We start from the raw sequence: 26,580 nt of genomic DNA, 5'->3' as shown, positions 1-26,580 counted from the left end.
TTTTAATTTTCAGCTCAGGTGCCTGCTACCGACAAGTAAATCTACACAAAGATACACAGCAGTTCCTGGAAAACAAAGTTTTCTCAATGCAAAAACAGAATTTAGAAAAATTTTGTCTGCATATTTGATTTTGAGTGCTCTCTTCTACATCCATGCTGTCCAAGTCTCAGTCAGTCTTCTGGCAATCACAGCTTAGCTGTTCTCTAGCTCATTTTCAGTTCAGTAAGCACAGATTTGCTTTTGCATTTGCAGGAATATAAGTTAAAACTTCTTCAGATTAAAAAAAATAGAGTAAAGCGATTTTAAGGGTTATGACCATTATTTCAACAGCATTTGAGTCTCTGATTTCTAAACTACTTGTTTAGCAACTACCATATTTTCCCACCAAGTTTGGCAGAGTTTAGCTCTACTGGTAATACGCCTCTTAAAATCTTCTTACCTGGTTTAACTCCACTAAATTTTTAAATTTTTTTTTCTTGTTTTAAATAAATGCAGACACAGTGTTTATAAATAAGACCCCAGTTCAAGTGCTACCTCAGTGTATCATTCTGGATTTACCAACCCCAAATATAACCTCGGTGTGGACCTTTAAATACACTCATTCTACCAAGTTGACTGATACATCCAGCATTACAACATGAAAATGCAGTTTTTCCTTCAATAAAGTATACCACTGTATTTAGGTGTATGGCAAGTACTGTCATAAGCTATACTTAAACTGCTGTAAATTTAAGTCAAGTTTAATTAACATTCTCTTTTACAGAGACAGCACATCATCTCAAAATGACCCTCTCCGCATGGCAGCCTTTGGCAGATCCAGTTCTGACAAGGCGATGCATCAGTGCAGACCTAATATGATGGCAAATTTAGACAAATATGTGCATCTCTGATAATTTTTCTGAGGGAAATTGAATGTTCCTGACCCACAGAAATGACTGAGAAAGTGCTTTCAACACCAGTGGAACAATAATGAAGTAAAATAAATCTATTAACTCCCTTAAGGTGAATTAGATCCATATGATGTTTGAACACTACATTCTTTGACTCTTTACCAAACTCCACTTTCTAAGCATCAGTCCTTCATCTATAACTTTGTAACCCTGTGACCCTTCACCCTCCAGCACTTTGAAAATTAGACTGACTCATTCCAGCGTGATTTCACGATTATTTGTTTACTTAAGGACAAGAAATGTCAACGCCGCCCCGCCCGCCCCTGCTCACCGCTGCACTTCATGCTTTCTTCCTTGCGTTCTCCTCCTCCTCTGCTCAAGGCCAATCTTCAGTCACATCAGCTCTTCAGCCCGAGGCGAGTGTGACGCAGCAAGCTGCTCTCGTCACTGATAAGGAGGAGAAAAATATATAATGTGAGAGAGCACTGGATGCGCCAGCAAGCTGTCCACAATGAAGCTGTGTGACACATTTATGTGTCTCAGATATTCTATCAGTGGCAGAGACCTTGGAAATGCTCAGGTCCATCCTCTGCTTGTACAAGAAACTGAATTCAGTCTTTTTACTTTTATGTGGTATCATCAACAGGTTGATGAGGTAAAAGGCTGATCAAAGATAAATCATGACAGCTTTTACAAAGTAATGCTTTTCATAGATCTACTTGCACCATGTTTCTCTTGTAAATATTTTCTTTATTTTGAACTCAAGTCATTATCGCTATATTTGAACACCTTGTTCTGCAAGACTTTTACTTTGAAGGTGCAGCAGCAGTCAAAATGTAGATAAATATAAGCATTAGGGGTGATTACATACATAGAACATAGTACTTCAGAACATGTATAAACATGTTTCAACAACCTATTTCACCATGTTAAATTCAGTAATTTCTACTATTCAGCCAGGATCCTGGAAAAAAAAAATGCAACGATTGTCAAATTTCATAAATCCATGTTTTATTCACAATAGAACACACAAAAAAATTTACATGTTGAAACTAAAAAATTTTACCATTTCATTATTAATTCTAGCTCATTTTAAGTTGATGGCGTCAACACATCTTAAAAAGTAGGGACATGTAGCCTCCCCTCTTCTAACAGTCTCTAAGCATCTAGGAAGTGAGGAGACCAGTTGCTGGAGTTTTGGGAGAGAAATGTTGTCCCATTCATTCAGGATTCTATCTGCACACGGAGTCTTCTACTGTGAGGCCATGCTGTTGTGATGGATGCAGTTTAGCATTGCATGGCTGAAATATGCAAGGCCTTCCCTGTAAGAGACGTTGTCTGGATGGGAGTGTATGTTTCTTTCAAACCTCCATGTACTTTCAGCATTGACAGTGCCTTTCCACATGTGTAAGCTGCCAACACCAAAAGCCCTAATGCAACCCCGTACTAACAGAGATGCAGGCTTTTGAATTGTAACGTGCTGGATGGTCCCTTTCCTCTGTAGACTGTGGTTTCCAAAAAGAACTTCAGATTTCGATTCATCTGACCACAAAACAGTTTTCCATTTCACCTCAGTCCATTTTAATTGAGCTTTGGCACAGAGAAGACAGCTACATCCACATATAGATTTTCTTTGCATGATACATCTTCAACTTGCTTTGTGGATGGCAAAGCGACTGTGTTGACAGGCAGTGATTTCTGGGGGTGTTCCTGAGCCCATGCAGTGACTTCCAGCACAGAATCACTCCAGGTTTTTAATGCATTGCCACCTGAGGGATTTCTCTATATTTTCTGAAGCTTTTGATCATATGTACTGTAGATGGCGGGGAATTAAAAGTTTTGCACTTTAAAATTGAGGAACTTTTTGAAATGGTTGCAGTTTTTAGATGCAGTTTTTTTTTTTTTTTTTTTTTTTTTGCAGATTGGTGAACCTCTGACCATCTTTTCCTCTTTAAAATGCTGCTTTTGTACCCAGTTATGATACTTATGCTAACCTTATCAGTTGCAAATTTCTCCTCTAGCTGTTTTTTTATTTGGACCACTTACTTTTCCAACCTTTTGTTGCCCCGCCCCATTGTTTTTTAGATGTATTGTAGTCACCAAATTTAAAATGAGCTGAAATTTTTCATGAAATGGTTGAATGTCTCAGTTTCAACATCTTTTATTAGGGTTTATAAGATCTGCAAATCATTCCATTCTGTTTTCATTAGTGTCCTTTCGATTGGGGTTGTATTTAGTATGTAAATGAATAGTCTCAACAGAACATTACAAATTCTTCTTTACATTTTATGCAGAAGATGCTGTAATTTATGGTCGTGCAGCTATGCCTGCACAAGCTTGTACAAATCTTCGGCATGCAAATACCTTAAATACAAGATCTGACCTTGAACTTATTTATCTGTGGCCAAAACTATACCCTTGTTCAGAGTCCTGTTTTTTTAACCTGTTTTTGATCATAGTGATTTATTGTACATGAATGCCTGTTCACAGTCTTCCTATGCTAGACATTGTGTATCATGGTGCACTGAGTTTTATCATAAATGTCTTTATGGTTATACTTACCTCAGTGTACATTAACTTTTTCCTGACTGTGCTCTTCACAAGAGGCATGTTATTAAACATTATATTACTTTTGAAACATAAATTGTAGGTACTTACTGTTGTTTTTTCTCCAAAAGCCCTGTGTTGTGCCATTCTAATGGCGCTATCCATGCCTTTGTAGCTCTAACAGAACGTTTTCTAGCAAAGCCTGGAATTTAACTGACTTTCTGGGGTCTTTAAACTGGTAACTTTGATCTTGGAGGTATTTTTTATCCATTTATAATCCATTTCTTAATTGTTCCTGCAGCTACCATGTTAGCCTACTGTCATATGGTCTGTTTGTATCCCAGAATGCATTGTGACTGGGCTGTGACAACCAATGGTAGGTTGTTTCATCTTTATGTCATGCTTTGCTGCGCAGTGCTTGTGCACAGACTCAAAAATTGAAGGAGAGAGCCTGAATGACTCATAATAGAGAGAAAGAGACACAGAGAGGCTGTAATGTGGCCCTCAGAGTCACTGCAGATAGGAACCCCTTTAAATATGGACTTAGATACCCAAAAGCACAAGGACTGTTTTTGTAAATATGTGAATATTTTAAAGACTTTTTGTCACAGAAAGTCACAGAATCATTTTTAAATGTTTTGTTCCCAAAGAGATGGGAGAACAAGTGTGCAAAAAACACCCTTTGTCATTAATGTTTGCTGAGTTTCAAACATAAAAATCTTTGAGTTTTAACTAGTTTTTTCTATTGTCTTTATAGCGCCATCACTTTTTCAGTATTCAAGTGACATTACTGCAGCACACATATTCTTGAAGCCCAGGTTGTCATGAAGAAAGGGATGTTTAAAGCTTGACTGTGCATCACAAGGTTTATGTTTTACAAGCATTTTAAGACAATAAGTCCAGGTGAGACACAGTGGTTAAAAAAAATAGCTGAGGGCTCAGAGGGTTAAAAGGAAAAGTTGTGGAAGGAGGAATGCACCATTTGACATCAACACCCAGAGTGAATTTCACAACAATGGAAACCTATATATGAGTTTTTTTCTGTGTGTTTCTCAAAATGTAGATATATTGTGTGTTTCTTTGTGCAATGCACAAATACAAGACAACAATTTTCCTTTTATGAGCAATTAAGTATCAGCCTGGTTCCTAAAATTTAGCACAATTGAAGAATATAAAAGACTTTTTCATAAATTTTTGCTTTACTGGCAACTTTTCTCATTTTCTACAACCCAAACGTATGACAAAATTCATATCTCAATGCTCATGCTTCTTGTGCTCGTCATATCTAGAGCCATCCAAAATTCCTGCCTTTATCCAACTGTCTGTTGACCTTTTTCACTATGCCATCTATTATGAGATATAACCATCATCAGAGGGGTCTTTTAGCCCCAGCTAATGCTGCAGACCTCCCAGTTAAAGACGAAGAGTAAGCACAGACCTGAGACTCATAATAGAAAAGGCTTGTTTGGGACACTGCGACCAAATACCCAGGAAATCTTTCCAATCTTACAGAAGATAATCACTTGCTCGAGTATGTGTGTTTAAAAACAGAGACTGTTTCTGTGATTTAACCAAGCAAACTGTTTCCTAAAATATTTTCAGGTCTCATCCTGGCAGTAAGATGCAGTACCTTGATTCCTGCTTCTGGCACGTTCTCTAAAATGTTTAAAAATGATTGGAGTGGCATTCTTATTTAATCCCTTGTGTTGTTGTGTGTCAGGATGTTTGTGTGTAAACCACAACCACAATAATCCAGCAGAAAATGCTCCGCTGCAGGGCTGTGGTTTGACAGTGTGGAGGAGTTGAGTGTTGTTAGGCACAGATGTGGTTTAGGTGTAGGTGGGGCATACAGCTCAGTATTTCATCTCTTATAAAACTAAGAATATCCTTTAATGTGTTAGAAGATGTAGGATAACTGCCCAATGAATAGAAAAGATCACTACAAAAAAAGACCAAATGTTCATGGTTCAAATGTCTATAAGGTTAAAATAGTGAGTTAACTTCTATAACAGCTGAAATGAAGCTAATCCATTGAGATTTACACCTGCATGTGGTTATATGACTGCATCCCACCATGCCGATGGTCCAGTCCGTATGAGAGACCCCCCCCCCCCAATTGACTGGCATGTTAATCACATGGTATTAGTCCCCAAGTAAGTATAAATGTGATGGAAAATGGTTTGAATTTCACACTAAGCCTCCACCGGCCTGTAATCCTCCGCCCTTCACTTGGAAGAGTCATCCCGGGGTAAAGTGTGTGTGTTTTCAGTCCACGTGCCAGCGTGTTTCAGGAAGAGCCCCACACTGTGCACATACACACAATGTCGAATCCTAAAATTCCTTTACAAACAGTTACTGAAATCAAAGCTGGTGACATTAGAAATTCGTCATCATTTGTCAATGTGATCTTATTGGCCAAGAGGTCCTCTGTGTTTGCCAACAGAGAGCACAGGAGCTCTGGAGAAATCACAACTATAAATGAAAATTTCCATGCTTGCTGTACAACAGTGATACACAACATTGAGCTGTGGTAAAAGTACACTAAAGTTTTGCTGTTATACTGAATTACAGCTTGGGATGCACATGTCAAGTGTAAAAATACTTTTCAAAAGTCAATAGCAATAATTCAACCAAAATTTGTAATACTAGCAGTGAATCACTTTCTCACTAACAGGAGATCAGGATCCATCATAAGCAGGATGTACTTTTAAGTTTGTCTCTTTTAATGCATCAAATAAAAATTCTCTCCCCATCTCACACATATAACCAGCATCGCCAGCAAACACAAGTGGCTAAGTAACAAATATTCCATGTCAGCTGGAGGTCTGCAGGTAGGCCTGTTGCCTGCTTGTTTCTTTTATTTTCATTGGGGGAAGGCTCATCGTACAGATGGTGATTTAAGCTGCTGCCCAACAGTTTATAAAGGACAGACATGCCCCAAAGTTGAGGATTCTGCTGGTGATTCTGCTCCCACTGTGCAAGAGTGTGCACTTATTCAACTTCCCCAACTAAAACCTGCCTCACACAAAGATTTTCAAGATTTCAACTGATTTTCTTTCAATATGAAAGACCATACACATGGCAACAAATGATAATAGATTTACAGTTTCATTTATACAGTGTGTGAAGTAGAACAGTGGTTTCCAAACTTTTTCTGCTGGGCCCCCCTTTGAAAGATGAAAATATTTTCACATACCACAGGGTAATCTGTCTAGACAATCTTAAGAACTATCTGATAATCTGGCCATGACTGATTTTAGTCAGAAGGAGGGGTTTAGCCCGACAATCTGCATAATAATCGTGTAGTATGTGGCCAGCTTTAAGGCCTTTGCACAATGAGTCAGTTTTTTCATCTGAATTTTTCATGTTTCAAAAAAAAAAAAATCAATCTCATGTTGTTCTATTCATATTTGCACACTGACACTGAAAATTTTGTCTGTCATTTAAATTTTCACATCAGTCCAAATCATTAAGATGGTGTTGATGATTCAGAGCAACGTTTGCTGCTTCCTTCTCGCACTCGTTCGCCCCATTCCCTCTCTCTCACTTTAAACTCTGTGGTTTGCCGCATTCTACAATTTTCAAAGTGAATACAAATAAAAAGGAACAGACTCGGTGTGCAAGATTCGAGTCAGTCAAGTTTTTCGGATTAGGGATCTGAAAATAACGGACTCGGTGTGCAAAGATCTTTTAATGAAACTTTAGGCGCTTCCAGCAACCAGCCTTCACTCACAGTTAAGTTGATTTTACGTTCTTTCCTTGCTGTGCTAATTCAAATCCCAGACATTAGAAACAATTGAGGTCTTAACCTGCTTCAGGTGTCCCTAAATGGTACGATCTCAATCTGAACACTCAATCAGGGCTGCCATGTCTGTGTGACAAATTTAGCCCAATGGCTGATAAAAAACTAGCCCAAATTACAACAAGGAGCTGATAAATGTAATAGAATAAAGATATTTTGAAGACGAGATTAAACTTACAAGAATGTTTTGATATTTTATAAATTTATAATTTGAGTATCCAAATTCAATCACCATTATTTGCAAGTTTGCTCTTCTCTCTCGCTGAGTCATGGCCCTGAACAAATCCAGCCGTGCTCATATTCGGTATAACAGCACTCCATCTTATGTCATTCTGCTTTAATAACTGATATTCTGGGATTCACGGAGCGAAAAAGGGAAACATGTAGACAGTTATAGTCTGCCTGGCTCCCCTTGGCATTTTTTGAGCGACATCCAATCAATTATATTTGTTCCCTCTGAGCCACAGACAGCCTGGGTGAAGATAGTCTTGCCAGCAAAGTGATAGATCAGTATCTCAAGGACAGTTTCCCCCCCATGCCCATCACACATTAAAAGGAGCACAGGCATGGGGAGAAGTGTTCCTACTCTTTAACCATCACTCAGTTCTCATTCCACCTTTTAACCCTCTCCAAACACAGCAGAGTTTAAAGCTCTGATGGACCACCACCACCCCCTCATTGCTTATTTCCTTTCAGCCAGGTGGTGGAGGTTACATTGTCATCATGACTCACAGATGGCAAACAATCTGCACTGAAAGGACTAAAATCCCCTCAGTGGACGAGGAAAAAAGGTAAATGTTCCAGTTTGTACCTTGAGGATGTGCGTGTGTCCTTTGTTCACAACTGTATGAGGTGCCTTTGAGCAAAGCACAACATTAACAGAAGATTGGGACTGTGTTAAAAGAATTTAAAATCATTCAGCTCGAAATCAAAACAACATTATCAGTATCCATGGTCATTTTGGTGTGTGAAGTAATGGATAAATGTGGCTAGTAAAGCTGCATACATGAGTTCAGGTTAGGCTATCGCAACAGAAATAATGTTTGATATAAAATAATATGTCATAAACATCATATGAAAATAAAGTGGATAATATGTGAGATGGGGGCTCGTCCGGGAAAGCAGATAGAGACAAAGCAAAGCAGCATGGGACAAAGGATGTGATTCCTCTTCTTTGCCACACCCTGGCTGACGCCCTGAAGTTAAAAACACATAATTATTTACTGATGATGTTGGACAGTCTTGGTCACCATGCTGATATCTGGTTTAAATTAATAAAACTTATAAAACAAGTACAAAACACAACCACAAGCATTAGAAGCATGGACCCCTTGTATGCGTGTCAGCTGTAGAGCAGCTTTATGCAGCAGCTTTCTCAAGTAATCTGTTTGAATGAGTGGTTCTTACACGACTCCCACTGTCTCAGCCAATCATAATCACCCAAATGAACAGTGTTGGTGCTACTGAGTAAAGAGCCACTGTTTGGCTTTTGTGTATTTTTTTTCTCTGATTAAACCTGTGGTTGTAATACTTCCTGCTTTTCTTGTATTAAGATTAAATCAGAATTTTTTGTGGCCGACCCACTTAAAAAATGTGCCTTAAAAGATGATAATTAGAGGGATAATGGCTTGTGAGGCAAACATGTTTCTTTTTTTTTTTTTTTTTGGCTGAGCTGACCAGTTGTGTAACTCCACACACAAGCAGCAGGGTGCTGTTTGGAAAAACAACAGTGCAAATTTAACTTTCATGGATTAATAAAAGATCTGAAAGATTTATTTTGACTGGTCCAGATACTGATCTAACACAGTGTGAGTAAAGTGGCCTTTGTGTGTGTTTAGTGTGCACACCAAGATCAATATGAGCAGGGAGAGACCTGAACACGCTCAAAGGTACACTATCAGATGCCTCATGAATAGAGAGTAGGGTCATTTGAAATAAGTGTTGACCATGCGACTGGCAGAGTGTCTGTCCTCTGTGGAGGAGAGGAGTAATTCTCCCTCGCGCTTCATTAGCTCGCCTCATCTCTGCATGTGCTGTGTAAGTGTGAGTGTGTATTTGGCACCTGGAGCACCCAATCAGGGCCTCTCATCAGTCCTGGACCACTCCAACTCCACATCACAGTACGATAGCATCTCATTTCTGTCGGGACCAGGCCTCGTTACTTCATTTTTCTCTCTCTCCTTGTTTCATTCTTTCCTCTCTGTCTCTCAGTCTTGTGTTAAGCTTACAGTCCATTCTGTGTTGGAAAGGTGATTTTTTCCCATTTCTGGCTGTTGATGTAATCTTTATAGTTTGAAATAGGCTCTATACTCCTACCTTGGATAATAACTGAATGAGTAATGGGGCTGATAATGGTATAATTGGTTGAAGAATTAATATGGTCTCCTTGTCTATAGACACTTTGTCAGGGAACAAGATTGCTGAGGTGAACATGGGGACATCTTTTCACTTCCATTTGGCACCTTTGTGTGCCTTTTGAGCTGTTTTCTTGTGTAATCACTGTTATTCTCATGATTACTTTATCAGACTCATTACTGTGCTGGATGTGAGTCAATAGTCGCACTCCATGACCTTCCCTTTACCTCTGTCTGTGATTTATTTTGATTGTTTTATTATATGGTTACTGATAATTTAATATTCATGATGCTAAAAACAAGGCAAAAATATTAGAACGTTTATCTTGTAAGAATCAAGATATTGGAGCATGTATCACAAATAACAGACCTGTTGAATCAAGAAAATTACTGTCTGACAAAGTGAAGTAGGCTAAAAGAGCTCAAAAAGCAACACATCATGCAAGAACAGATGAGAAACAAATTTGTTGACATCTATCAGTCAGGAAAAAGGTTACAATGCCATCTAAGGCTTTGAGACTCCAGCGAGCCATGGTGAGAGCCATTACTCAAAAATAGGGAAAACTTGGAACAGCAGAGAACCTTCCCAGGCCAGCCTACTAAATTTACTCCTAGAGCACACCTAAGATACATCCAGGAGGTCTCAAAAGAACTCAGAACAGCTTCGAAAGACCTTCAGGCCTCACTTGACTCCCCTAAGGTCGGAGGTCATGATTCAACAATAAAAAAGAGACTGGGCAAAATGTTATCATGGGAGAGTTCCAAGATAAAAACCACTGCTGACCAAAAAGAACATAAAGGCTCATCTCACATTTCCCATCTTTTGGGAAAATATTCAGTGGATTGACGAGACAAAAGTTGAACTTTTTGGAAGGTGTGTGTCCCGTTACATCTGGTGAAAAACTAAAGAACATCATCCCAACTGTCAAACATGCTGGTGGCAGTATGATGATCTGAGACTACTTTGCTGCTTCAAGACCTGGACCAACTGCTGTAATTGATGGAACTGGGAGTTCTCCTCTCTCCCAGAAAATCCTGAGGATCTCTTGCCATCAGTTGTGATCTCTTGCTGAGCACACTTCAGTTATGCGGGATCCAAATGATCTGAAAGACACCAGCAAGTCCACCTCTGAATGGCTTTGAAAGTAAAACAAATGAAGGTTTTGGGGCGGCATAGTCAACATCCCGACTTAAATCTAGTTGGGACGCTGTGGCATGACCTTAAACAGGCTGTTCATGCTCAAAAATCCTTCTAGAGTGGCTGAATTATAACAATTCTGCAAAGAAGAGTGGGAAAAAATTCCTCCTTGCTTGCAGTTGTTGCTACCAAGGGGGGCATGACTAGTTATTAGGTTAAGGGGACAAATACTTTTTAACATAGGGCCAGGTAGGTTGGATGGCTCTTTTCCCCTCAATAAATGAAATCATCATTTGAGACTGCAGTTTGTACACTCAGGTTATCTTTGTATAATTTTAACTTTTTTTTAATTTTCTGAAACATTTAAGTGTGACAAATATGAAAAAAAATTCAGGAAAGGGGCAAATAAAAAATGTTTTATTGTGAAAAACTGCTTCACAAGAAATCCACAAAAGGAAATAAAAATACATATATTCAAAAATACAGAATTAAAAACAAAAAACATAATGAAATAAAATTTTAAACATCTAAAACATCAAAATATTTGTAAAAACAAGGAAAAGTTTTCTTTAATAGAAAACATGCACTTTGTAATTTTGTTGAGTTTGAAACATACACTTTGCCTGATTAGTCCTTTAAAGAACAGCTGCTATAGGCATTTAACATGTAGTGTTATGGGTCAGCTTGCCTGTGCTTCACAGACAGCACATTTGAACAGAGCACTCTGTCAGGAGAGTATTATTGCTTGTTTTTAATCACAGAGAGAGCTGTGTCACTGATGATGCTGAAAGTGCCATGTCCAGGGGTGAAAATAGTGTGCTATTGTGTTATCCTCTATTTGCAAATTCTTTATGTTTGTGTACAGTGAAAATTTAATTTTTAAGGTGGCTTTTTCTGTTTTGACAAAGATAAAGCAACATGTCTTCCACTACATGAACAAACAAGCATAACACCATGGGTTATAGTTTGTCGTTGTAGTATACAGTATGACTTACTGGAAGCATTTCTGAATGCAAATGTCTCTGGAAGTGCCTAAGCCTGCTGGAAGAGAATGTGGGATTTATCAACACTGACTACAAAAGAATGTGTGCAGGACTTTCATACTTCAGTTGTGTGTGTGTGTGTTTCTTTTTTTTTAAGTTGGACACATTTTACATTTTACTCAGACAAAATCCAGTACATTTTCTACACACTGTTGAAAAAGTGCTTTCAAAAAGTATTCAGACCCCCAATAGTCTGCAACTATTAGCGAGATGATAAGGTTTTCACTGATGTCATACTGATTAATTTTTCACATGATTGAGCATTTTTATGTGAATATTACAACGATAATGAATAATCATAATGTGAAAAGAAAGAGGGTTTTTTTCAGGCCAACACTGTCTTTCAGACCAAGTAATACACAGAGAAAAAACACATTTAACTTTATATTGCCACAGAAGTCTCTTCTGCATACCAACAGACAGATTCAGTTTTAATAGTGGCAGAAACAAAAAGAAGATCTGCTGAGCTCAATGTGCTGGCAGGAGATCAGTTTCAGGAGTGGACACTGTATGGACCCACTCACTGTGAGTCTCAGATCCCTGTAACTCACTGGTGCCATCATGTCCCAGTTTGCCAGCGTGTCAGCTGTTAGCATGCCAGCTGCAATAGTTCATCAACTATTTCTTGGGGAAAACTTCCTCCTCCTTTCAGAACTAAATATTTAACAAAGACGCACTTAATAATTTTACTGTGCCACTTTCCGGTACAACCTTAAAATACTACAAAATAAGTGTGAGGGCTGTGAGAAACTTTTGAATCCAGTTGTCACTGGAGTAACATTCGTACGAAAATATAGCTCGGTATAGGTTATACAGAAAGAGAGTTGAACTTTCTGTGTTGTTATTTTCTTTTGGCCTGTGTCCATTGCTGTGATCTTTTTTGCACAGGTAGCAGTCACAACCCTTGGATCAGAGGATACAGTTTTTATGATTCATATTAATTTGTCCAAAATGCTGCTCTGCACTGATTTTGTATTAAAAATGGGGGCTACCAGTGTAAAAATAACTTATTCAGATGTCACAGTATTCACTTCTTTGATTGGCTCAGTGGCATGGCGTGGGGTGTCCACAGAATTATGCAGGCCTGAGTTAGTAAAGGAATTAGAGTATCTTGTTAACAAGTGTTCACACTGTGAGATTGACAAGTGGATTTATACAGGATCAGCAGTTTTGCAAATGTGGTGAAAAGGGACCAGAGCCAGAAGGTAAAGCTTTTGATTTACAAGTCGATCTATGTTCCAACCCTCACCTGTGGGCATGAACTTTAGGTAATGGCCAAGAGAATGAAACTGTGTATATAAACAGTCGAAATGGTGGCTTGGCTCAGCCCTAGATAAGGTGAGGGACCTCAAAGTAGAGCCGCTGGTCCTTCATGTCAAATTGAACCAGTTGAGGTGGCTTGGACATTTGGGGTGCGTTCGAAAAGTCCATTTTGCTTAGGAAGGTTCCTAACTGAATGAAATGACCCGGAAGTATTTAAGTGTCGGCCATGATAAGGACTGTTCGAATTCTCCAAATGGTAAGGAAAGGAGCTTCATTGTTTCCTTTATTATCTCCTTTAGCCTAGGAAACACTGGACCATCCTTTACCAAAGGAGAGATGAAAAGACGACCCACAATGCTTTGCGTAAACTTCATTTAAAGTGACACACCTGTTGACCGCTCATCAGAACAAGTGAATAACTTGAATAACTGGAATAACTTTACTAACCCTGATTTATACCGTAAAATTCAGTCAAACATATAATACACGTGATAAACGGAAGGCAGTAGGGATGAACAGAGAAATATTACAGACATGAAAACTTTGTCATTCAACTTATGATCACGATTTCATTTCTTCTCATATCTATTTTATTTAAATAGTAAACTGATCAGTCAGTATTTTAAACTGTATTTGTCTTGCTATTTTGAAATATTAAAGTAAACGTTTTAAGTTTGTAAATCACAACCAACTAAAGCGATAAAGTCGGCATGTTGCTATATTGTGATTATTATATTTATCATCATACTTACGCAGGGAAGACGCAGTTTATAGAGCTTTTCACAGAACGAGCTGAAAGGAAGATGAAACCAATGTAGACTCTGTAATAAAATTAACAGAGACGAGAGAATTAAAGAAAAATGATTAGGTAGGGAATAAAGCAAAAGTATTTAATATCGTTATGAAACAAAAGGACTTGAACATTATTCATCTCGTTGTATTGACTTAGTAGAAAGTTGAGATTAAGAGAAAGGTTTCTGCTGTTCTAGATGTTCACAGTTCCTCTTCCTGAAGAGACTTTAGGATATAAAAATCTTAATGAGCTCATATCTCTGACGTTTTAGCGTTCACAGCACATAACACAGAGAGCGCACCGAGTGGAAGTTGCAAATTTTGTAGTCCATCAACGCTAAATTGTAGTTTTTACATAAAAACACACGTCACGTCCGTAACATCCGCCTAGAGAAAGTGCAGTCAGATTCCTTACTCACCACAGTTCTCCTTTCCTATCCTCTTACTCCCACCTTTCCTTAACCCTGTGGCGTTTCTCGTCGGGGTTAAGGAAAAGTGAATAGGAAAGGACTTAGGAGGTAATTTTTTGGACTTTTCGAACGCACCCCTGATCAGGATGTCTCCTGGTTGTCTCCCTGTGGGGGTCTTCAAGGCATGCCAAATGGGAGAAGAGACCTTGGGGCAAACCAAGAACTGAAGGGATTATATATCCTATTTGGCCTTGGAGTACCTTGGAATCCTTAAGCTGGAAAACATCTCTGGTAAGAGGTATGTTTGGGCTGACTTACCTTGCCTGCTACCACCGCGATCTGACCTTGGTTAAGCCGAGGAGCGATCCACGGATTAAAGGCAATCCATGCTTGGTGATTGGATCATAAGCTTAACCATCTTTTCAGATAGGGAAACCTGTTAGAGGATAATGATACGGTAGAGAAATCGTTGGATCCTTTTTAATTGTGACCGGCATAGGCGGGGAAGATGCTGTCATACTTGTGCTGTTTTTCTGTAAGCACATCTGGAGGGCCAAACACTGATGTTTGACTCATGTTTTAAAACTCTCTACCCACATAGGGCAGTTGAGACACTGTTATAATTCTGTCAAAGGAGAACATTGTGGGATGCTGTCAGCAACTTAAAAAAAAATCCAAGTTATGGTTTGAATTCCTCAGTCTTGGCTGTCTGTCCAAAAAGAAACTCTAAAAGAAAAAAATGCTCCAAGTGTGGTCAGTCCAACACTAGTTTGTAATCCACCCATGTCAGTGTGGCTGATAGTTAAAGCTCCAGAGTTTACTGTTCTCCCAATGAGAGACTGAGCTCTCTGTCTGTTTCTGTCTGTGTAACCATCAGGCCTTGACGGCTGTGGAGTCTGACTTAGATCAAAAAGCTGGATCAAGAGTTCAAGCTTAACATAAAAATTGGCAAAAGCAAACTGAACTGTCTACCGGAACAAGACCAGGTGAAAATCAGCTGAATTTTATGTCAGACTCATTTGGGCTTCAGACAGCAGCCTCTAAAACCAGCGTTCACCACTTCTGTCAAACAGCTCCTAAGTATAGTAATGCTATAACATATTCTCACCTGTCATCACTGTATCCACAGATCCATCAAACTATTCTAAGAGCGTAGCCGGCATTACAGTCAGCACTGAACAACAACACATCATAACTGACCCACTGATGAGTGAAGTGACAGTTGGGAAAGGCAACAGGGTCCTATTAAGGATCACCTCATTCTGCTGTTCTGCTAAATTCAAAGCTGTTCAAACTCTGAATTATTACTTTCGATTCAAATCAATTCCCACTACTTTCCCCATGTTATAAAGACGTACTTTTTTCTAGATCTACTCCATTATGTTGCGCACAAAGAACCTTCAAATTAGTGAAGTGTGTTCACATTTTTTCTCAGAAAATGATGGAAATCATTGTAACCAAGTCAACAAATGGTCTGTTATGACTCGCCTACCAATGACCACAAGTTGGAGTCAGCGAGTAGAGTTGTGAAAGCAATAAATGTTTCCTCAAAAACCACCATATCTGCATAGTGCAAGCTCATTTAATCCTGAAAAAGTATCTTCTTTTTCTCATTGGTGGGTTTTTTAAACAAGCTATGTGTTTAGCACCACCTGGCAAGTGGACCAAAGCATGGGTCGATGTTGCTATGCCAAAGCAAGCCGTGGTAGGAAGAATAGCAAAAAACATCTTTCCCTCCAAGAAAATAATTCAGTGTCATTCCTTTCACTCCTTTCAATAAAGAAATGTTGTCTAGTTCTGATCAAACCTAACCTGGCAGGCCAGATGGATTTGTTTCACGCATCCATCTGGAAAACCACTTATAGACAGCGTTTGAGAAAGGGCAGGAACTCGGACAGTGATTGGATGAACATTCTGTCCATCACATCTTTACGGGCCAATCAGAGCAACAAAACACGTGACGTACCAGCTAACGAGCTGCACCCCTACTGAAGGAGTGAACGTCATATAGAACTGCATAACGCAAACTATGGCGACTGTAGACATATCAGTACATGACTTTTGTCGTTTTTGAAAAAAAAAACTCACTTCTGTTCTTTGTTCTTCTTTTAACGAAGATATGTTTTCAAATTCTGATAAAACTTACACTTTAGCAGTGTCCACGCTAATGTCTTCTGCCATAATTGCACCGGCCTCTTGTTGCTGCTTGCTTACGTCACGACTCCGCCGCACCTGAAAGTACTGCCCCTCGACGCTGATTGGTCCTGGCACTTTCTAACCGGGCCCAAACGGTTCAGACGGTAGCTTTGCAAGATGGATACTACTGAGAAACACAGAAATAAGTGTATTCATCTGCTTTGTGAGGTTAGATCAAACCACCATCCATGCAAATCCCTTCACTGGCAGCCATTGTTTACAGGCTTGCAGTACAATAAGACCATGTCTGTAGTGACCACCTCTTTCTCCTCAAATGATGCCGACTGGTCCACTGGAACAAACGTATGGATGGATCTGCCTGATGACACACATGAAATCTGGCCAGTCTCTCGGCTTTGCAAGGCTAGACCACCATCAATGGGCTTCAGATTTTTACTTCAGTGACCAGTGGATGACAGGCAGATCATGTAAGGGCTGTGGCCATGTTTAATACAGTCTGGAAGTAAAACTTTTAGTAGTCCCTGCAGATAAATACTGTAGATTGCTACTATTTTTTTCAGCAAACTGTCCCAATTTCTGTAACTCCAATATTATCTGAGTTAACTTATACTTTCACACAGAAAATTCTTATACCTTGACTATAAACTTGCTCATGAACACCTTCTAAGTAGCTTTTTGCATGTTTTTAATCCTTGGTTGTGGTTTATCCTGTGATCTATGCGCTCCTGTTGGTTTGTCAGTAGGAGTATTATGATGGAGGGGCCTTGTTCCTCATTGTTATACCTAAACATATTATGTAACAGATTCATAAGCAGCAGTAAATTGTCTTAACGGCCATAAAGAGCATGCAAATTCTGTTTACTGCCAAGCTCTGAATAATTGATACGGCGATAAAACTTGCCTCCTGGACTCATTTCGTCACTAAAGGCTGTTATGGAGGCTCAGCGGAGGGTTTTGTTATTAATAGCTCGATAATTGTGAGTGGCAACTTGATTGATTCACTTCACTTCCTGCGAGAGCAATTGACAACACACAGACATTATCACATGTCATACACAATCATGCAAATGTGCGCCTTCACACACTCGTTTTCAGTGTTAAAAGAGTCTGCTATGTAATTAGCCCAGTTTAGCAGTGTTAATAGGTTCCTCAGGGTCTTTTACATTCTGAAAAAAAAATCGAAAAAGATGTGACAGCATTTGCAGAGAGAGCGGGGGAGGGCTGTACGTATGTGTGCGCTGGTTTGTGTAGGCGTTTAGATATGTGTTAATACAGCTGGTACTTTTAGCATTACACAATGATAAACCTACTCTGACAACAGCCTAAACAGGGCCTTTGGGTGCACTTTATTTCATTACAAGGCCAACCCTGAGAAGGCCTCAAAAGTGAAAGTAGTTTGACCCACATCTGCTCATCAATCCTTCATTTCAGCTATACACTCTCAAAAATACCAGTATTTTGTTCATGCTGTTTTTGATCAGTTTTGGTTTTTATTTGTTTTTCCTATTTCAGCTTGTTTGTTTACTTTCACTTTCTTGTCTTCTGTCAGTTTGTCTTCTGAAAGCTGTTAAAAAATAGGAAAAAATGTGTTAAAAGTGGAAAAATAGCTTAAAAATGAGCACCAAGGGCAAAAATGTGCCACTAAAGTAGTTAAGAGAGGTTAGAAATTAGTAAAAGTGGGTTAAATGTGAAAAAATATGGCAAAATCGGTGGAAACAATGATAAAAATGGGTCAAAAAATCATCAGAACCCAATAATAGCATGATACTTTTTCACAATCAAAATGAGGTAACGTTAAGGATTCATCACAGGGCGGATTTACTTCCAGAGGTCAAAGGTCAGGCTTGGTTTTCCTGTTAGACCATGCAGGTGTTGTTATTTTAGATGACACCAGAGGAAGTTAAAAACTTTGTGGCATGTTTTCTAACCGTCCGTGTTTGCTGCTTTAATTGTTGCTTAATCAATCCTGGCTTAACCACAGCGCCATGTTTCTCTGCAGGCACTAAAGGACCACGTCACACACGGAGGGTTACTAAACGCTGATTTATGGCTGCGAATGTGTCTCTGTGTTTGTCTGCTCACTCTCACTGGCTCTTGGAAACCATCCAAACACAGTCTGTAGTCTTTCTGCTCGAGCGTCTAAAGGTTAACATAACAGATAATCCTTCTCATCATTGACTTTGAATGCTGTTGGAATTTCAGGACAGCACCCTCCACCGCCACTCCCACTTTACTCTTGAGAGTCTCTGCTGGGTGCAGCTGCGCTCTGATTGCTCCACGTTTGGAGAGCAACGAGCTGATTATAATCTCTGTCATACATATGCAGCAGAAAGGTGATTATACACCTCCAAAATCTGTGACCCCTACTCCAGACAGCGTAGACAGGAGAATCACTTAAATGTTTTTAATACTTCTGGTAAATGGCTTAGAAGTTGTAAACAGTTGTGTGTTGCTGTTTTAAATACAAATATAATACTGTCTTTTTAGGTAAAAGTAAATCTTCTGATGAAATGGTTTGAATCTGCACAGATTTGTCGCTGCCAGCTCAGTCCCCACACTTGAACTGTAATAAATCCCCTCACTAAGGATTTGTTGACAAAAAAGATCTGGATTAGGTAACCCTGATTGGATTAAATTAGATTACTGGATTAGATGAAATCAGAGACGCAGACGCTGTAAAGCCTTGTGATCAAAGAGCTGTACAGAGGAACATAACTGAGAGCCACAAACAGCTGCAAGTTAACAGCAGTGATGTACGGATGGCCTGTTTGTGTGTCGGTGAGCGAGGGTGAGATGCATGGTGATATACAGTAATGTGTGCAGGGACAGCATGGGCACAGCCAGCGTTAATGTGTTTATAGGTCCAGTTGGAATAAAGTCAGCAGAGACTGTATGCGTCACTAGCTTCTATTCATCACCAGGCCTTTTTATTCCTCTTTCTCCTGATTTCCTCACTCCTAGTTACACTTCAAAAAGACCTGTATTATTAACCAAGTCTTAACCTTCACTTTGTCATTCATGGCCAAGAATACCTACATTTTTTTATTGTACTTTCGTCAAGGTGAAGAATGACAGACATTTTTTGAAGAAAAAGTTATATTTTTTAAATGGAGCTTATTTGAAGCAGATACTTAACCAAGCAGAGAAAGAGGAAACAGCTTTTATAAATGAAGTTGATCAAATGAACTTGAGCTTTTGTATATCTTTTCTAGTCATCTGACTACTCAAAGTGCTTTTCAAATCGTGGCTTCATATCTTTTCACAACGATGGTGAAGGCTGCCAGGACTCACAGACTTGTGACTGCAGGAGTGGATCAAACCCTAAACCTTCCACCACCGCAACCACACCCTCCGTATTTCAAACCACAATGGTAACAGGAAGTGGCAGCATGTTGATAGAGGGCGCTAGAGCACTGCCTCCCCACTCTCCACAAGGAGACTGACAGCACTTCACTGAATAACATTTAAGAAAATCTGTTTGATATGTGAATAAAGTCTAAATAAATCTTTAAAAGATAATATAAATATGAAGTTATGGCTGTGGTTCTCAACCCCCCCCCCAAAAAAAAAGAATATTATAATGCGATTTCAATTTGAATAATTGACTAATTTTTATAAAAGTAAATTCTTTAAATAAATTATACATGTAGACAAAATTGTTGGTATCCTTTTGTTAAAGAAAGAAAACCCACAATGGTTACTGAAATAAACTGAAACTAGCAAAAGTTATAATAAATAAAAATTTACTGGTAATTAACTAATGAAAATCAGACATTTATTTAAATCGTGGTTTAAAAGAATCATTTCAAAAAGCAGACCAATTTAACTTGCCTTGACAAAACTGATGGTGCCCATAGAAAAGAATAAAATAATTTAACCACATGTTAAACTAAGGTGTGTCCTATAATTAACATCTCAGGTGTCTTCACACTTGTATTCAGTAGGGGTGGGAATCTCTAGTGGCCACACGATATGATGCTATCATGATACTTATGCCACAATTCGATATTGTCGCGATTTTAAACATTTTTGCAATACACATAGTATGCACATAGTATAGTGTGCGATATTATGCATTGTGATATATTGCTGTCAGTACTCTTTTTTCAACTGTTTAGCTGATTTATCATTAGTCCGGCCTTCATTTTTATCATATTACCACAGCATTTTATTTTCATGCAGCACTTCTTGCAAACCCCATGTGTCATGTCCATGTTGTTCGTGCCCTGCTTACACTCTTAATGTCCTTCCCCTGGTGCTGCCATGCTGGTTGTACTAACTTTCTCCCTCTGTATAACCATCACCTCTGCCGACTTCACTGGACAAAGGGTGCAATAGCATCATCAAGTGGACATAAAAATAACTGATGCTGTTTATCAAGTATCATAGGGTTCAGTTCATATCAGCAATTAAGTTGGAAAAAAAAATAGATACTTGGCGAAAGGCGATATGATATATTGCAATGCAAAATATCGCAATACCATGCTGTATCGTTTTTTTTTTTCTGCTCACGCCAAATAATTCGTCAGTCTGTCTATTTAAAGGGTGAAAAGTTGTCACTGTGCTGTTTGGTATCATGGTGTGTGCCACACTGAACATGGACCACAGAAAGCTAAGGAGAGAGTTGTCCCAGGAGATTAGAAAGAAAATTAAAGACAAGCATGTTAAAGGTAAAGGCTTTAAGATCATCTCCAAGCAGGCTCTTGCTTCTGTGACTACAATTGCACATATTATTCAGAAGTTTAAGAAGTTTCCATGGGACTGTAGCCGACGTGGCTGCAAGAGGAAAACTGATGACAAAATAAAGAGACAAATAATACAAATGGTAACCAAAAGCCTGGAACAATTTCCAACTAGATTAGAGGTGAACTCCAAGGTCAAGATACATTAGTGTCACAACACACCATCTGTCGCTGTTTGAGCCAAAGTGCCACAGGCGCAAAAATGAAGCATCCAAAGAAAAGGACTCTGTACCTACTGTGAAACATGGATGAGGCTCGTTTATGCTCTGGGGCTACTTTGCTGCATCTGGCACAGGGTGTCATGAATCTGTGCTCTTTGTTGTGGTACAATGAAATCTCAAGACAATCAAGGCATTCTGGAGCCAAATGTGCTGCCCAGTGTCAGGTCATGGGTCCTCCAACAGGATAATGACCCAAAACACAGATTAAAACACAGACGAATGGCTAAGAACAAAAACCTAAGACAGCTGGAGTGTTTTGCTCATGAGGAGTGGACCAATATACCTGTTGACAGGTGCAGAAATCTCATTAAGAGTTAAAGAAATGCCTTTTTTGCAGTGGTTCTTTAAAGGTTGTGCAACTAAATATTAAATTAAGGGTACAATCAGTTTTGTCCAGGCTACTTTCATTACTTTGTTTCAAAAAATGATTCTGTTGAACCACAATTCAAAAGCATGTCTGATTTTCATTAGTTAATTTTCAGTAACGTTTTATTTATTATTACTTTTGTCAGTTTCAAGTTATTTCATTGACCATTGTGTGTTTTACTTTCTTTTTAAGAAGGGTACCAACAATTTTGTCTATGTATGTATAACAAGTCAGCTGTTCCAAAGAGCTATCAATGATAACGTCAAGTAAACATTGTGTTCTCCGTTAAGATTACTGCCCTGATTTAGTTAGTCTGTTAATTGCCTTTTCCATTATGTGTTAGCATCAAGCTAACAAACTAATTTGGTCAATTTGTGAAAAATTGTGAGCAGCCTGGAGTTTGCACCTGTTACAGATCTGCTTTTGGCAAATAGATGTGAATACACAGAAAAACTGGTGGCTGCTATCAAAGTTTGAAGACTTATTTTAGAAGAAGTTTTAATGTCTGTGTAGGTTCACTTTCATGCAGGCCACGGTTAGCCAAAGCTTGATTCAAGCGACAACTTCAACCAGTCTAGCTGCTCCTTTTGGATCAAGCTTTGAATAAGAAGTTTTGGTATTGTAGTACTGAATTGTGAGTATTCAGGGCTTCACTTTATACCTACAGCTTTTAGTACTATTCTATTAACATTGAGTAAGATCACTTTTTCTTCATATCTAAGAGTCCTTCAAGTTGTTCTTTTGGTAAACTGGCTTGCAGCTCTGCTAGTTCATTGGAGTTTAAGTACTGCTGCTATTCATAGAGGAGCGTTTAGCATCTAAAGGCTTATTATAATCGAGCATTTAGTGTAACCAAACAGAGCTTAAAGGAGTTTTAATATCAGTCCAACATTCATCAGGTAAAGAAACTCCGAATGAATATTCAAGGTTCAAATGCTCTTAAGAGACCCCAGAAGGGAAGAAACTAAATAAATACATTTAATGGAATACTTGTTTCACCCTTGTGCAGTGTTTTTAGCTGTTTCTCTTTGCTGCACAATAATTTCTTTTTGAAGAGAGATGTTTCTGTGCTTTTTATACACAGCAGCCCACTCTCTTTAACCTCCTTCTTTCAATCAGAATGCTATTCTTCCTGCTGTCTATAAATACCATACCCCCCTCTAATAATTTCCCTCTCTTCTGTCTGAGTCTCTTTGAGCAGCATGGCAACGTAAATAACGAGTGCTTGAAGTTGTGTGCAGATAATCCTCCCGCTTGTAGGAGCTGGTGCTGGGATTGCGACTCCACTGATGAATGCAGGGAAAAGCTTATTGGCGAGGACAGCTTGCATGCCAGCATCAACACCAAAGTTGATCCCCTGGATAATACAGTTTGATACTCACTCTTAGATACCACAGTGCAGATAGACGTGTGCAGCTGAGTTACACTCTGCTGAAACGGCATTGTTAGCAGCAGTCATGCTCTTTATCTCCCTTTACTGGGACAGCTCTGCCTTTGAGACCACTTCCTGCGGCGCTGATGATGCATGTCCATCCATCTGTGAGTGCGTGTGTGTATATTTAGTTTTAAGTCTCATTTGGAATCAAAACTCATCATGTCAAGGCGGCCATTTGCCTCATTGTCCTGTAAAAGTTCCAAGTTTGATTCCAGCTGCTCTGAGTCAAAGTTGCCCCCGTGTTTGATTGCATCGTGCGTAAATACTTTCCTTCCTAAATCACATTTGTTTACAACAGAGCAGGCAATTTGTCAGAGTGTCTAACCTCGTATGAGGGAGATGGACTCAGCTATCTGTGTCTAATGAATTTCCTCCTACAGATCTAATGTCATTAAAGGACAGGTAGGAGTGAGGCTAATGCAATCAAATCCTTGCAGTAATTACAACCGTCCCCAGGCGGGCCTGGATTTACCACAGTGATGAAGAGAAGCAGCTCATTAGGGGTGCCTGTAGACGCCTCCTCCCTCCATAGTCTCAACAGGTAGATACAGTGAGTAGAGATTATAAAGATGGATTGGACCTGACAGGACAAAGTCTGTAGGAACTTTTTGGCCACAGGAGTGTCACTGTGAAATATCTCAGAGATCCTGTTCTTCAATGATTAAAATGAGTTATAGAGGTCCAAAAACAAATATAGAAATTGCATAAAAGTCGTAGGAAATCATTTATTTTTTGTTGTCTTTAAACATGTTGACATAATGGTGATAAGTGATTGATTTTTTTTAAGTTTTGGTCTCGGGGAGAGCACAGACTTCTCATTTTGGCCTTGAGCTGATAAAGTTTGGGCCCCCGTGGATGCACTTACAGTGTCTATAAAAGTATTGATTGGATTGATTGGATTGAGGTCTGGGCTTTGACTCAACCACTCCAGGACATTCAGCTTGTTGTCTTTAACCATTTTAGTGTTCCCTGTATGCTTGGGGTCATCATTTTGCTGATAAAACAATTCTCTCAAACTGTAGTTCTCTTGCAGACTGAATAACATAGTCCTTTACCAATATTTTGCCCTATTCATTTCACCCTCTACCTTCACTAGCCTTCCAGGGTTTGGCTGCCGTGAAGCATCCCCACGGTATGATGCTGCCACCCCTGTGCTTCAAAGTGGGGATGGTATGTTTGTGGTGATGTGAACTCCTTCAGAGTAGTCATAGGTGTCTTGGTGGCCTCTCTCACTAGTCTCTTTCTTGCGCGGTCACCAGCCACTCAGATTGTGAGGCTGGCCTGATCTAGGCAGATTTACACGTGCCATACTTCTTCCATTTCTTGATGAAGTAATGAACTCAAGGCGATTTTCAGTGCCTTGGAATTGTTTTTGTTTTCATCCCCTGACTTATACTTTTCAATAACCTTTTCTGTGAGTTGCTTGGAGTGTTCTTTTGTCTTCATGATATAATGGTAGCAATGGATACTGATTAACCACTGACTGGACCTTCCAGTCACATTTCCCTATTTGTGAGATGACTAGCATCAATTGGTTGGACCTCTGTTGAATTAGGCCAGTCACTTTAAAGGAGGTGCTGTAAGATTCATGTGTCAAAGTGTAACCAGAAAGACTTTTGGGACAGCCATCCTGCCTAAGTTAATGTTTAAAGTGAAACATTTTTTTTTAGAAGTTGTATTTCCTGTCAGAGGAATTAAAGAGAAGTCAAAAAGTTCATGAACAAAAGTTTACTTTAAGTCTTGCTGCCTATTTTATAAAGTTTCACAAAATATAATCACAAAATGTCCAAACCAGCACACTTAGAGAAATGCTTTGAAGATTATTCCCAAAAAGCCTTTATGATAAAAATGTCACCAGAGTTTCTTTTTTAACTATAAAAGCATCACAGTGACAGTTTTAGACCTGCTGTGAAAGATTTAAAGCAGAGCGTTGACTGCTGCTGTGATGTGCTGCAGGAATAGACCAACATGACTGCTTTCGTGTCATGACAGCATGGGCTTTTAAATTTCTGCCAGCTTCGCTAGCTTGGACGTCTGAACCTGTTTAGGTCACCGTGCTTTAAGTAGTCTGGGGTCAAAACAGCATGAAGTCCTTAGTTCTTCATTAATAAGAGTCTCTGGTAGGGGAGATCTCCTGCACACGTTTGCCTTTCAACAGTGTGACCTGTGTTGGTGTTATCTTCCCACTGTAAAACATGTTAGATTAAAAACACGTTTACAGCAGGAGGAGTGTGCCCTGGTGTGTGTTATGCATGCAGAAATGTGAGAGAAGAGAAAGAAACTTTCTTTTCTGCAGCCATTTTCACCGCTCAAGCTGCACAGCATGAGAAACAACGTGGCACACAGGTGCAACTTCCATCTCTCTTTGGCGCCTGAAGGTTATCTGTTTCTTCCCATCTCCATCAGTCATGCTATCCAGGCTGCAGCTGCCTCCCTGTTGTCTAAAGAGTGCATGCAAAAGCTTTATGTCGCACAAACTGTGTGAGGAAATGTCATGATTTTCTCACCGCAGTGTGGACGCTTGCACGCAGAATCTGCAGAGATCTATTTGAGCGTATCAGACGATAATTGCATTGGTGTTTAGAGAAGGAGATGAGCTGATAGCAGCACATGCTTCTTACTTATCCTATTTTATCATTTTTAAATATATGCAGGATTAGAGTCTCTTATCTAAAATGAAAATTGCATCTCCTCATCCTGTATCATCTGTGTCCAGTTATCTCTAAACTAATCCCATTCCCCAGATGTCAAACAGCATCCAGAGACTGATGCAGCTGCTTGTAAATTTATGCTTTAAATAAAAGGAATAGAGGCTGAGATTGTGTACCTGTCACTATACTTTGTGTTGTTCATTGTAGTCATTACAGATTATGTCTGATGTGTGCCGGAGCAGAGACTGATGCGAGCTTTAAAGCTCTGGCCAAAACAGATTGTAAAATAAACACCTCTAAGGCCTTTGGAAGATAGTCTGTAATGTTTCCCAGTCAGTCAGTCAGTTTGAGTATATGTTTGTGTTTTGACTGTGGCTTAGCCTGGGTTTGTCCCTGTCTAAGTATATCTAGTGTTGTATGGAACCGCTCCCAGTATCTGTGGTCACTCGTACTGGGCAGTTCCCCAGTTGGGTTTGTGGTGAAAAGTGAACAAGGCGAATATGAGCCTGTTTTCCTGCACGGGCTAACTTTAGCACACTTCAGGCAGACATGGGTTGGAATAGGAGTGCAAAAACTGGAATGCTCTGTTTTTCTGTGGTGGAAAAATGAAAAGGGCCACAGTGGTTGGAGTGGGCAGTGCAGCAGATGAGCGCCCTTTATTTAAGCATTAAACCAGGTTGTTGTTATGTAATTCTCTTCATTTGGGGCATGACAAAAGTACAATTTATATAACTTTAAAAACAGAGCTAACCTGTGCTAGAATTCACA

The sequence above is a fragment of the Cheilinus undulatus genome, linkage group 21 (genome assembly GCF_018320785.1).
Source record: "Cheilinus undulatus linkage group 21, ASM1832078v1, whole genome shotgun sequence".
Classification (NCBI taxonomy): Eukaryota; Metazoa; Chordata; class Actinopteri; order Labriformes; family Labridae; genus Cheilinus; species Cheilinus undulatus.
This window is presented reverse-complemented; position numbering follows the sequence as displayed.